Consider the following 12,827-nt stretch of genomic DNA (forward strand, 5'->3'; position numbering starts at 1 on the left):
TAATTTAAGCTAGTTGTTTAACTATTTAGCTCTAGAAAAATCTATGTGGCAAAAATACTATTTAGCTAAGCAATACATTTAGCTAAACCATTAAAGATGCTCTTATAGTCTGGTTAAATTATGCGTCTATAATTTATAAAGGGGGGTAGAAATAGAGTTTGGGATCAAAGAGTCTAACGTGGCCTAAAAAAACGAGTAACAGCGTGAGAAACTTAAGTGCACTGATGAGATCAACATGGAGGGTGAGTCGCGAAGTAGCTTCACAGCACATCAAAAATTCTAGATGAGTCTGGTGCTGCGCAAATCAAGCCATTCTAGATGTGTGAACTGAAGGGGTCGGTTTTTTCCGTGTAGCCTTTTTTACTTGACATTTCCACTATCATTTGTGTGTATTGTTAGGAGAGATGGGTAATTGAGCTTGAGTTTGGGTAGCACCCAATACCGTTGTTAATAAATTTTTTAATGGGTTGTTTTTTGAATAGCATGAAAACGACGCCTTTAACAATTATACTATTTTCGTAACTTTATAAATCTTTGCTAGTTCGATTTATGATTATTATAACAAACATGTAGGGATTTAATGCCCGTTTTCACCCAGTTTTGAATCGGCAAAGGCCTTTCTCACATAAACATAAACAAACAGCCCTAATAATTTCCGATTCAAGATTTTTAATAAAGAACCAAATTAAGACTGAAAAATAAACCAGACTAACAACTATGCAGAGGATTGAATCAATGAACATAAATGTGCAGGAAAAATAAAGAGAACACCAAGGATTATCGTGGTTCGGCGTCCAAATGCCTACTCCACGTTGAGCTCAGAGGATAAGCTCGATCCACTAATCACAGAGTTCGTTACAAGCACAAAATACAACGATTACAACCAGTAAAACCACGCTGAACCACACAGCCGAGATAGCCCTAAATCGGATCGAGAACCCTAGTTCTTGCTTGACTCAAACACGAGAGTCACAGGTCCGGAGATTGCTCCGCAAGACCACGAGGAACAACACTCGTACAGAACCTTGCTGGGACTCGACGATCAAGACAACGATCGGAAGTGCTCAAGAAAGAGAAGAACAGCGAGAGGCTGCGAATGGTTTAGAGAGAGAGAGAGAGCCGCGTAGAGAGAGAGTCAAAAATGCCGAATCAATGCTCGGTCTAGGGTTTTCTCCTTTTATATGTATGCTGATGTTGCTGCGTGGGCTTAGAGAATGGGCTTGGCCCATATGAAAACCCGTTGGACCTCTTCTATTCCAACAATCTCCACCTAGGTCCAACACCGACCCATTCCGACCTCTGATTTAGTGAACTTCACTTATCCTCGTCATTGCTCTCATCCCGGTCCGATAATTATTCGACGTGCCACGAGTTTAAACCGAAGTTAAACTCGACGTCCGTCGCTCTTTCGGATCCATCACTCCCATAGTTTGCTTCCCAAGGAACCTGAAACAATTTAATCATATCAATAGCAAGCATATTCGAAATGAAACGAAACTTGAAATCAACAAATTTCAACAATTCACAATAGGCTAAAATGATTAGAACGATACTCATTGACCCTTGCAAACCAATAACCTTTTCGGGTTTACCCATGACCCTGAGATCCTCCAACATGTCATGGAAAAATCTCTTCTTACCCTTACGTGGTTCTACGACCACCTTTGGCTCGGGAAGAAGGGCGGTAAAGATGAGAGGGGATGAAAGAAGTTTCATCGAAGCACTTGCAGCCTCTATTTCTCCGTCTCGGAACACTCGCTCGTCCGCCGGAACTCCTAGATCAATTCTGTCCGTTTGACCACCGCAAGCATCACGCTCCAAGTCAACGATTAGATTTGAGCCGAGGTCTTGAGAAGGCTCTAAGACGTTGTTCTCCGGATTTTCAGCAACTTCTTGAGGCTCCACCTCAATCGGGACAGCCACGAATTCCTTCGGTGGCTCCACCTTAATCTCGACGCCATTGTCGATCACGGCATAAAGCATTCCACGGCTCTCTTGCCGATTTGTCTTCGCTGCATGGTTAGTATCTAAAAGACAAGTGTATCTAGAAGCGGAATCATGAGAACCATCCAAAACATACAAGTTCGAAAACTTAGTACCACTCAAAACAAGGTTCCCATTCCTAAACACATTCATCTTTCCACTAGACACTTCATATACACATCCTAGATCATCTAACACACCAAGAGAAATCAAATTCCTCTTAAGACTAGGAATGTACCTCACCCGAGTCAAAGTGACCCGCTTACCACTTTCCAATACGAACTTCACGGAACCGACACCAAGGACTTCACAAGGACGGTCATCTCCCAAGTAGACATCCTCCTCTACAACTTCTTGGAAACCTTCAAACCACTCCTTATTCGGACACATGTGGAAATCGCAGCCCGAGTCGAGTATCCACTGATCATGACGAGAAATACGACATACGTTCAAGACCTCACTAGTCTCAACGTCCGCTACACCCGCGGTAGCCACGTTCGTCTCGTTAGTCTCGCTCCCCTTCGACTTCTTCCAAGCATAGCAATTCTTCTTTACATGTCCTGCTTTACCACAATGGTAACACTTCCTTGGTTCTCGTTCACCTGTATCAGAATCAAACATCTTCTTTTTCTTCGAAGATTTGTTAGTACTACTCGCAGTCTTATTATTCACATATAAACCAGATCCAGAACTAGACCTATTCTGATTCTTTAGCTCAAGTTCCCTAGTTTTGAGGGCAGAACAAATCTGATCAAAACTAGGCAAAGAGGTAGAATACTGAAATATGTCCTTAACAACTTGAAAAGATTCAGGAATAGAGTTCAAAATAATCATAGACATGCTGGTTTCATCTAAAGCTTGATCTGTCCCTTTCAACAATAAAGTGATTTTCAGAAATTCATCAATGTTCTCATCAATGGATTTTTGAGGATCCATTTTCCAAGAGAACAAAGAACCTTTCAGAAAAGCAAGACTAGGGGCAGATTTGTTAGAATATATCGACTCGAGTTTTACCCACAACTTGAGTGCCGTATCAGCACCATTGACCTTTCTGATAACCGTGTCGGAGAGGTTCATGAACAGCAAGTTGTACGCTTGTTCATCGACCTCCGATTTCTTTGCCTTTAATGCTTCCGGCCACTTCTCCAATTCTTTCTCTAGAGCCCAATGCGCTTTGTGGTGAGAAAGGAGAACTCTCATCTTCTTCTTCCATATATCAAAGTCGCTCTTGCCATCAAACACCGCCACATCAAGACGTGTCGAAGACATTGTACCTTGACAGAAGAAAAGATGAAAAGAAGTGAAAAATCTTAGAGTACAAGAAACTTATAGAAGAAGTAACTTGCACAAAGATTATAAACAAGATTACAAACTGAAACACAACAAGCTATGGACAAACTTGAGGTTTCAGACTTGTAACACAACCGAGAATATGATCTTGAATATTATTGACCAATATAAAGATCAGACAGCAGTAAAAAACAGATCTATAAAAAACTTCAGAAAAGTAACAGGCACTAAACAAAAGATTTAAACAGATCGGTAAATATTGACAGTATGAGAAATAGATCACTTATATTATCAATATCAAGATTCAACAACCAAGCTTTAAAAGACAACACTCAGGAAAAACAAACTGAGTAACAAAACGACACATGAACAAAACTGATACGCAGATTAACTGAGAAAAAATAGCAACTGAAACCGTACAACAATTAAAGATGTACAACCAGAGACAAACACAAATAACAGCCAAGAAAGCTTTAAACAGAGGCACAACACAGAATAACCCCGGGATTTATATATCACAACAATAAACCCCCTTTGTTATGAAATGTCCTCCGTTCTTGAAGTTATTCACAGTCTCACAGAATTTCAGTTTCCTTCTCACGTATCACCTGCAAACAGAACACAGCACAACAACAACAGTATCAAAATTCTTCAGAAAAATTATTGAAAAACAATTCTCAAAAAATATGTTGGGCTGTTGATTTGAGAGACCCAGAAAACTCGACTGGACTCTCACACACTGAAAACACTCACAAAGACACAACTAGGGTTTACTCCACCTCGAACTGACAACCACGAATCAGAAAACTCGACTGATCCGTGACCCGTTCGACAAGCAGATCCAAGGCACACGAAAAACAGATATAGCAAAAACTGTCAAAAAAGCCCTAGAAAACACACACAAGAACAGAAACCCTAGCTCTACCAAGATTCAAGAAAACTGAGTGCAAGATCGGATAAACCGAGAGCTCTGATACCACTGTAGGGATTTAATGCCCGTTTTCACCCAGTTTTGAATCGGCAAAGGCCTTTCTCACATAAACATAAACTAACAGCCCTAATAATTTCCGGTTCAAGATTTTTAATAAAGAACCAAATTAAGACTGAAAAATAAACCAGACTAACAACTATGCAGAGGATTGAATCAATGAACATAAATGTGCAGGAAAAATAAAGAGAACACCAAGGATTATCGTGGTTCGGCGTCCAAATGCCTACTCCACGTTGAGCTCAGAGGATAAGCTCGATCCACTAATCACAGAGTTCGTTACAAGCACAAAATACAACGATTACAACCAGTAAAACCACGCTGAACCACACAGCCGAGATAGCCCCAAATCGGATCGAGAACCCTAGTTCTTGCTTGACTCAAACACGAGAGTCACAGGTCCGGAGATTGCTCCGCAAGACCACGAGGAACAACACTCGTACAGAACCTTGCTGGGACTCGACGATCAAGACAACGATCGGAAGTGCTCAAGAAAGAGAAGAACAGCGAGAGGCTGCGAATGGTTTAGAGAGAGAGAGAGCCGCGTAGAGAGAGAGTCAAAAATGCCGAATCAATGCTCGGTCTAGGATTTTCTCCTTTTATATGTGTGTTGATGTTGCTGCGTGGGCTTGGAGAATGGGCTTGGCCCAGATGAAAACCCGTTGGACCTCTTCTATTCCAACAAAACAGTTATGTACAAATATTAGAGTTCAAATAGCAAAATTATTGTGGTAGTTTTAATTTTCTGACAAAATGCATGTAGATTATTTATATGTTGTCCATCAAAAATCTTTTTTTGAAAGTGTAGGCTTCCACAAAGATTCACTACTATTGAATAATAATGACAACATTTAATGAAAAGATACGTGTTTCACTTTCATCAAATTGTGAGCACAATAAATATAACAGTAAAATAATTTTAAAAATTTTATTATAACCTAATACTAAATAATTAGAATGGCGAAGTACGTGGTAAAAGTACCAAAATAATAGGAATTGCATTTTTCTTTAAAAAAAAAAAAAAAAAGGAATTGTTTGTTTTTTTAAGGGAAAAGGAGCAGAGCTTTTATTAATCAGAACCGAAAGATCAATTTCTCGATCTCCAGAATGTCCACAATGGCAAAAAGCCTTCCCAATTTCCCAAAGGCAGCAAGATAATGAGCAATAAAATTACAGTCTCGACTATTAAAAAAAAAAATTACTAGCTACGAGTTTGTTGATGTCGTCCACGATAGATCCTATTTGAACTTGAAATTATCGCATATACTCAATCTTATTCGAACTTTTAAGTCCAAAATAAGCATTATTGTTTTATTCTAATTGTACGATCCATAATTTCTCAAAATTATAGTATCAATATTGTAGAATAAATCAATAATATTAGAGAAGCCGTAGATTATAGTAAGAATTATGAGTAATACGTGTTACAACAAAAACTTTATCTTCAACTCTTTGACAATTAACGTTTCTAACTGTGTGGGAGTTTAAAATAAGATTTTATTAGTGATATATTCTCGTCATTGTATAGAAGTTTTGAGTAGATGATAAATTTCAAACTTTGACTAAAATGTTGCAAACTATGCCCGATGTTCTTTGTAAAGCGCAAGAAAATTGTAAACACATTTTCTCCCGAATTGGGTTTCAGTGAAAATTTGCAACGGCAAAGTGGATGCAGTTTTCGCATTGAAAGTTTACCATTATAAATATGTGCGTATTATTTGTTCTTTGCGTTTATTTTGGTTTTATGATTAGGTCGGGATTTGGGGATAAATCATAACAAAAAGAATATTTTTTGGGCTTTTACAAGTGGATGATACATCGGATGAAGGTCTTTTAGGTACGCTCGTAAAAGAAATTGAAAATCTAGGACTTGACATACATGATATAATATGACAAGGTTATAATAACGAGTCTAATATGAAAGAGAAACATCAAGGTGTTCAAAAGAGATTATTAGATATAAATCCTACAGCTTTGTATGCACCTTGTGATTGTCATAGTCTTAATTTAGTTCTTTTCAATATTGCAAACTCATGTGTTAGAGTTATATCATTTTTTGGGGTTATTCAACGCATATATTCATTATTTTATTCTTCTACTAGCGATGGAAATTATTAAAAAAAAAAAAACATTTCTAATTTGACTGTAAAATCGTTGTCTCAAACCCGATGGGAGAGTCGTATTGATAACGTCAAGGAAACTAAGTATCATGCTCCAAAAATAAAAGACGCTTTGTCTGATTTATGAGAAATTTATGAGGATCCTAAAATAAAGAGTGAAGCTAAATGTCTAGCGAAGTATGAATTAGAGAATTTTGAATTTTTGTTAGGTTTGATATATTGTTTGCTACTATTATGTGAATAAAACCTTACAAAGTGAAGATATGAATATTGAAATTTATAGATCAACTCAAAGGTCTTCTCACCTATTTTCAAAAATATAGAGAAAATGGATTTACAAATGCTATTATTTTAGCTAAAGAGATTGCAAATGAAATTGAAATAGAGCCTAAATTTCGAGAAAAACGTGTGATTCGTATAAAAAATAATTTAATGAAAGTGTCGAATGTGATGATAAAAAAAGGGCTAAAGAATCGTTTCGGATTGAGTATTTTCTCTGCATTGTTGATCAAGTAATTTATTCACTTATGACTAGATTTGAGAAATTTCAAATGTATGAAAAAATATTTGGATTTCTATTCAATTTCAAAAAGCTAAAATCATTAGATGAATGTGTTTTAAAAGAATGTTCATTGAATCTTGAAGATGTCTTGAAATGCAATGGACTTTCTGAAATTGATGGTTTAGATTTGTTTTCTAAATTGAAAGTGCTGAAAGAAATTTTGTTGAAAGAAAGTAGTAATCCGATTGAAACACTTGATTGCATAAAAAAATGTGGATTCATTTCCAAATGTGTGCATTGCTTATAGGATATTACTAACCATTCCTGTGACCGTGGCTTAGAGAAGTTTATTAAAGTTGAAATTGATAAAATATTGTCCAAGGTCAATTATGTCACAAGAACGGTTTAATGGGTTAGCTATGTTGTCTATTGAAAAACGCATGTTACATGAGCTTGAATTCAAAAATCTAATCCGTACTTTTGCTTCACAAAAGGTAAGAAGAGTAAAATTTATATAAATATTTACATTTTTATTATGGTCCATTAGGAAAATAGTCAACTTAAACGTTTGACATTGTTAAATAGCCAACATTTGGTATATCTTAAGTAAATAGTCACTTTCAAACGTAAGGTAAATAACCACTTTTATATACCAAACGTTGGTTATTTGTCTAAAATTTATGTCTCAAAATGGCTATTTACCTAAGATTTATCAAATGTTAGCTATATAGTAATGTCAAACGTTTAAGTTTGCTATATTTTTCTAATTTTCTGTTTTTATTTTGTATAAACGTCTACTCATCAGGTTTATGGACAAAAAATGGATAACTTGAAGCACACAAGGTGAGATGTAGATGGAAACTTTTTTTATTTCTTTATTTATTTATTATTAAGAGAATTTTAATATTTTGATCTTTAATTACAATTATGGTTGAAGAGTATACTTTTTTTAAAATATATCGTGTTGATACTCTCTTTTTTATATATAAAAAGGCCTTTTTCGCCTAAGGCCACGTAATGTATAAGGCTGACCCTGGCAGCGGCTCATGCGATGAGAGGATGCGGCAAATGTCTAGATCACTGTTGGTGAGACGTTAGTCTCCATTCTCTGTGGTCTGCGTCGTCGATGATTGTGTTGGGAGCTCCAAAAAAATTTAGTGTCATATGTCGTTGTCTCTCAACACTACAACAAATAGAACCATTGCCGACGATTTTTTTCGTCGGTAATAATCCCATAATCGTCGCTAAATCTATGTAGCGACGATTATTATTGTTGCTAAATGTCCGTACTTAAATATATTTACCGACGAAATAGTCGTCGCGAAATATTTAGCGACAAGATTAGCGATGATAATGTCGTCCCGAAATGTTTAAAAGAATAGTTTTTTTTAATTTTGTGAAATATATTTGGAGACGATTTTATCGTCGCTAATTCGCGCGGGAAAATTTCGCGCGCGAATTAGCGACGATAAAGCCGTCGCTAATAACTTCACTTTTTTAATAATTAGCGACGACTTTGTCGTCGCTATTTAATAATTTTTTATTATTTTCATTTTTTAAATTATTAATTTTTTTCGTCGTTAATTATTAATTTTTTATTTTTTTTCGTTTATGAAATTCTAAAATGAAAAATCAAATAAAAACCAAATTATATTATCGAAATCAACTTATATATAAAGTCATCTGCTGGCCGCCCGTCGGAGTGTGGACGCCGGGCGTCGGAGTCTGCTGGCTGTGGGTCGACGGAGCCTGCTGCGAACTCTGCGGAAATTAGGGCATAAACGAGCTCAGGTTGAGCCCGGGCACCTGACTCTGTATTGCCTCGGAGAACGAGGCGAGGGTCGACGTGGACCACCTCCTGCAAGATATATCTTAATTGCGACGTCCCACCCTCCGAACCGTAGACTTCGGCGATTTCAACCGCCATCCGTGCTCCATGTGGCACCAAACGTCTGACGCCGGTCAAGTGATCACTCCGCGAACCCATAATATCGCGGATCGCCTGCTGCTCTAGGACGGAAATATCAACGCCCGCTCCTTATTGCTCAGCCTTCGCTCGCAACGTATTGAACCTATCGACCAGTCGATCCTGATATAATTAACTAGTTAGTATATATTAATAAAAAAAATAAGACAAAATAAATGTAAACTTACGTAACGAGCGGAGGCTTCAGCAGTCAGCCATTCGGACGCATCGGACTGATGTTGGCACTTGTAGTTCGCATAACAAGCTCTCGAAAGTGTCTGTCTCGGCGCCCTTCTGCATGTAAACAAAATTTCAAGTGTTAGATAGTTTTAATGATTTGATTTATCATATAAACATAAAACTTACGTTTTTCATGCGGTGGGTCGAGAACCCAATCGTCCTCTGTCGAGTCTTCGTCTTCTTCTTCGCGCGATTCACTTTGTTCTTCGCTTGTAATCGGCTACAGGAGCTGGAGGCACCAGCGGCGGACTTCGGCGTCGTCGGCGGAACGGCGGAGGACGGCGGCGGGACTCGGGTGACCTGCAAATGGGGAGAGAGAGACGTGAGGATGAGAGAGAGCAGTGAAAAGGAGAGAGAGAGATAGAGAGAGAGAGAGAGAGAGAGCAGTAAAAGTGAGAGAGTGAGAGGGATAGGGAGAAGAAACTTACATAAAATGGCGGAGGAGCGGCGGAGGACGGCGAAGCTTCATACGGAGAGAGAAAGCCGTGAGGAGAGAGAGAGAGAGAGCGAATCGGAGGACGACGGAGCTTCGGGACGGCGGAGGACAGCGGCGAGGAGGGGAGAAAATCGGTTTTTTGAGATTGTAGGTCGAAATGAAATGGGGGAAACTGAAAGCGCGATCTGGTATTTAAAGATATTTACCGACGATTTTATCGTCGCTAAATGTTTAACTTTCGTAGCTAAATGAACTTAGCTTTTCAGTTCATAACCAAGAATTTAGCGACGATATTATCGTCGCTAATAGTTTTCCTACATATTTAGCGACGATACTATCGTCGCTAACTCATTTCGTTTTAATTAAATTGGAGAGATTTTTCCCTCTTCAAAATTCGTCAAAATTTAAAATGATTTAGCGACGATAATATCGTCGCTAAATAATTTCGTTTTAATTAAATTGGAGCGATTTTTCCCTATTTAAAATTCGTTAAAATTCGAAATTAATTCTAAATTATTAAGGACGGTATTATCGTCGCTAAATGAATTCAAAACAATTTAGCGACGATAATATCGTCGCTGAATATTTTCCCGCGAACTTAGCGACGGTAAGAAATAATTAGCGACGACAATATCGTTGCTAAAAGTATAATTAACGACGATATATTAGCGACGATTAAGTCATTTAGTTTCGTAGCTAAATGTCATATTTCTTGTAGTGCAAACTTTCTTCTCAAAGTTGTCATATTGGTGATGTTATCCAATAATCTCAAACATTCAATATCCATATGGTATTTATAATGATGTTGATTATATTCAACAGTATCAACTACATAAGAATATATTTTAAATTCTTATAGAATACATTTCAAATTTGACTAAATGTTGCAAATGGCATTTTAAGATATATATAGGCAATGTTTCAAAAAAAATTATAAAAAATTTGAATACGTCGACATAAACTTTTTTCATCTATTTTCTAAAGAATAAAGAAGATATTCGATGATAAAAAAAAAAAAAAAACACACACACACACACACAAAACACAAAACCTTATTGAATACCCTTTCTCGCCCTGAAGAAAGAAAAAAGAAAAATAAGATCCCCTTCTTTTTGCTCTCTATCCCATGAGACTATTAATTTGGCTAATTGGACATTAATTTATTTTTTTTAAATAAACCGGTCCGATTCAGTTTAACGGTTTAAAAAAGAAAAATAAGATCCCCTTCTTTTTGCTCTCTATCCCATGAGACTATTAATTTGGCTAATTGGACATTAATTTTTTTTTTTTTAAATAAACCGGTCCGATCCAGTTTAACGGTTTAAAAAAAACATATAGTCATGTATGGGAGGGAAATACATGCACAAATGCCTAATTTGGCTAATTGGACATTAATTTATTTTTTTTATTTTTTTTTTAAATAAACCGGTCCTGTCCAGTTTAACGGTTTAAAAAAAAAAACCGGACCGGACCGTTTGAAGTGAGTAGACCGGACCGGATCGAGGAAAAAAACCGTTTTAAACCGGACCGGCGGTCTAAAAATCACCGGTCCGGTGCGGTTTACGGTTTTTACGGTTTTTTTGCGCCGCCCTAGTTAACCATAGCAACGTTTACGGACCCTTAATTCTCTCTCTCTCTCTCTATTAATGATGACTTTATCTCTCTGCTCCGATTTTTACAGCTCTCTATTGTGGCGTTTGAAGATTGGGTCGTACTCTCCCAGATTTATTTAGGCTGCGTTTTTGCAACAGATTTATCGACATTAACACAAACATACCAAAATTAATAATTATTAACTGAAAAAAAAAAAAAAACTAAAAAAATTGTAGACGAAGATGAACACAACTACATATTAACAAAATGAACTATTATTTATAAAATTTAACGATAAATCCAAGAACCGAATTAAGTAGTGGAAAAAGCCTAAAGTATGCGAAAGTATTTGGGTACGTGTGGCTGTTGAATTTGTATTTTGGCTGTATTATTGGCTCATACGATACGAGTCCCAATTCTTGACATTTGTTTTGTGAAAATCCATGTGTGTGCTGTTTTATTATAATTGTTCAAGGATAGTCCACGCTATTGTGTCAGAGCAACAAAAAAGACAAGGGTGACATAATGTGATTGACATACAGCCCATAGCGAAACAATGTATTGCTCATAAGTCATATCTACTACTATGTTGGCTCTTTCCATCTTATAGTTGAAGTATGGGTTAGAATCAGAAACGCTTCTCTTCCACCCACTCCACCACGAAAAAGAGAGAGAGGAAACGTGATTGAAAAATAGAGACAGGGAACGTGATTGAAAAAAAGAGAGATAACGAGATCATAAATTCCTAACAATTAGGGTAAATATGTTTAAATTTTAAAAATCTTTCCATAACCGAATTTTATAATAAATGGCAAGTAAATATAACTATATATATATATATATATATATATATATATGTAAAATCGATCCATTAACTAAGTGAATAAAATTAATTACAAAAACGAAAAATAAAAAAGACAAAATGGGTATAATAAAGTACACGAATGGTCAACTCATATTTATTGGCTATTTTCTTCAAACAATCTTAAAATATTGGTTAATTTGCAATTCTAACGTTTTAGGTAGCTGTAATTTTTCTAAAATTATTATTTGTTATGTATGTATATTTATTGAGTTTTTTTAAGTCATTTATATTTATGGGAAAATACCACTATCATCCCATGTGTTTTTATCGAAATGCTACATTTATACTTTATGTTTTTAGGAATGTCACGTTTATACCCCTAGATTTGTGTTAATAACATATTTATACCCTAAAAATAAAAAAGGTTACAAATTTCTCCCTTATTTTGATTTTTGTGTAAAAATATTTTTTAAATACCTATTTTGCTCTTAAATTGTTCTGCATCTTTTAAACTTGTTATCCTTAGAGCAAAGTCGGGTTTCAGGGATTTAAGTTTCGAGCACGAAGACAAGAGGTGGTCTAGACTGGTGCGGATAAGAAGGTGCAAGGGCTGAGCCGGAGATCGGAGTGCTGATGATTAAAGAAGATAATTGTGATTTTTGGCTTTTTTCTTCTTTTTTTAATATTAGTCATAAAAGATGCAGAACAATGTAAGGTCGAAATAGGTATTTAAATTTTTTTTTTTACCGAAAACTCAAAATAAGGGAGAAGTTCATTACAATTTTGAATTTTAGGGTATATATATGCTATTAACACAAATCTGGGGGTATAAATGTGATATTAAAAAAATATAAAATGTAAACATAACATTTCGATAAAATACAAGAGATAAAAGTGATATTTT

Source organism: Urtica dioica, chromosome 2 (assembly GCF_054948205.1).
Source record: "Urtica dioica subsp. dioica isolate 48M chromosome 2, U.dioica_male_clone48M_v1_H2, whole genome shotgun sequence".
NCBI lineage: Eukaryota > Viridiplantae > Streptophyta > Magnoliopsida > Rosales > Urticaceae > Urtica > Urtica dioica.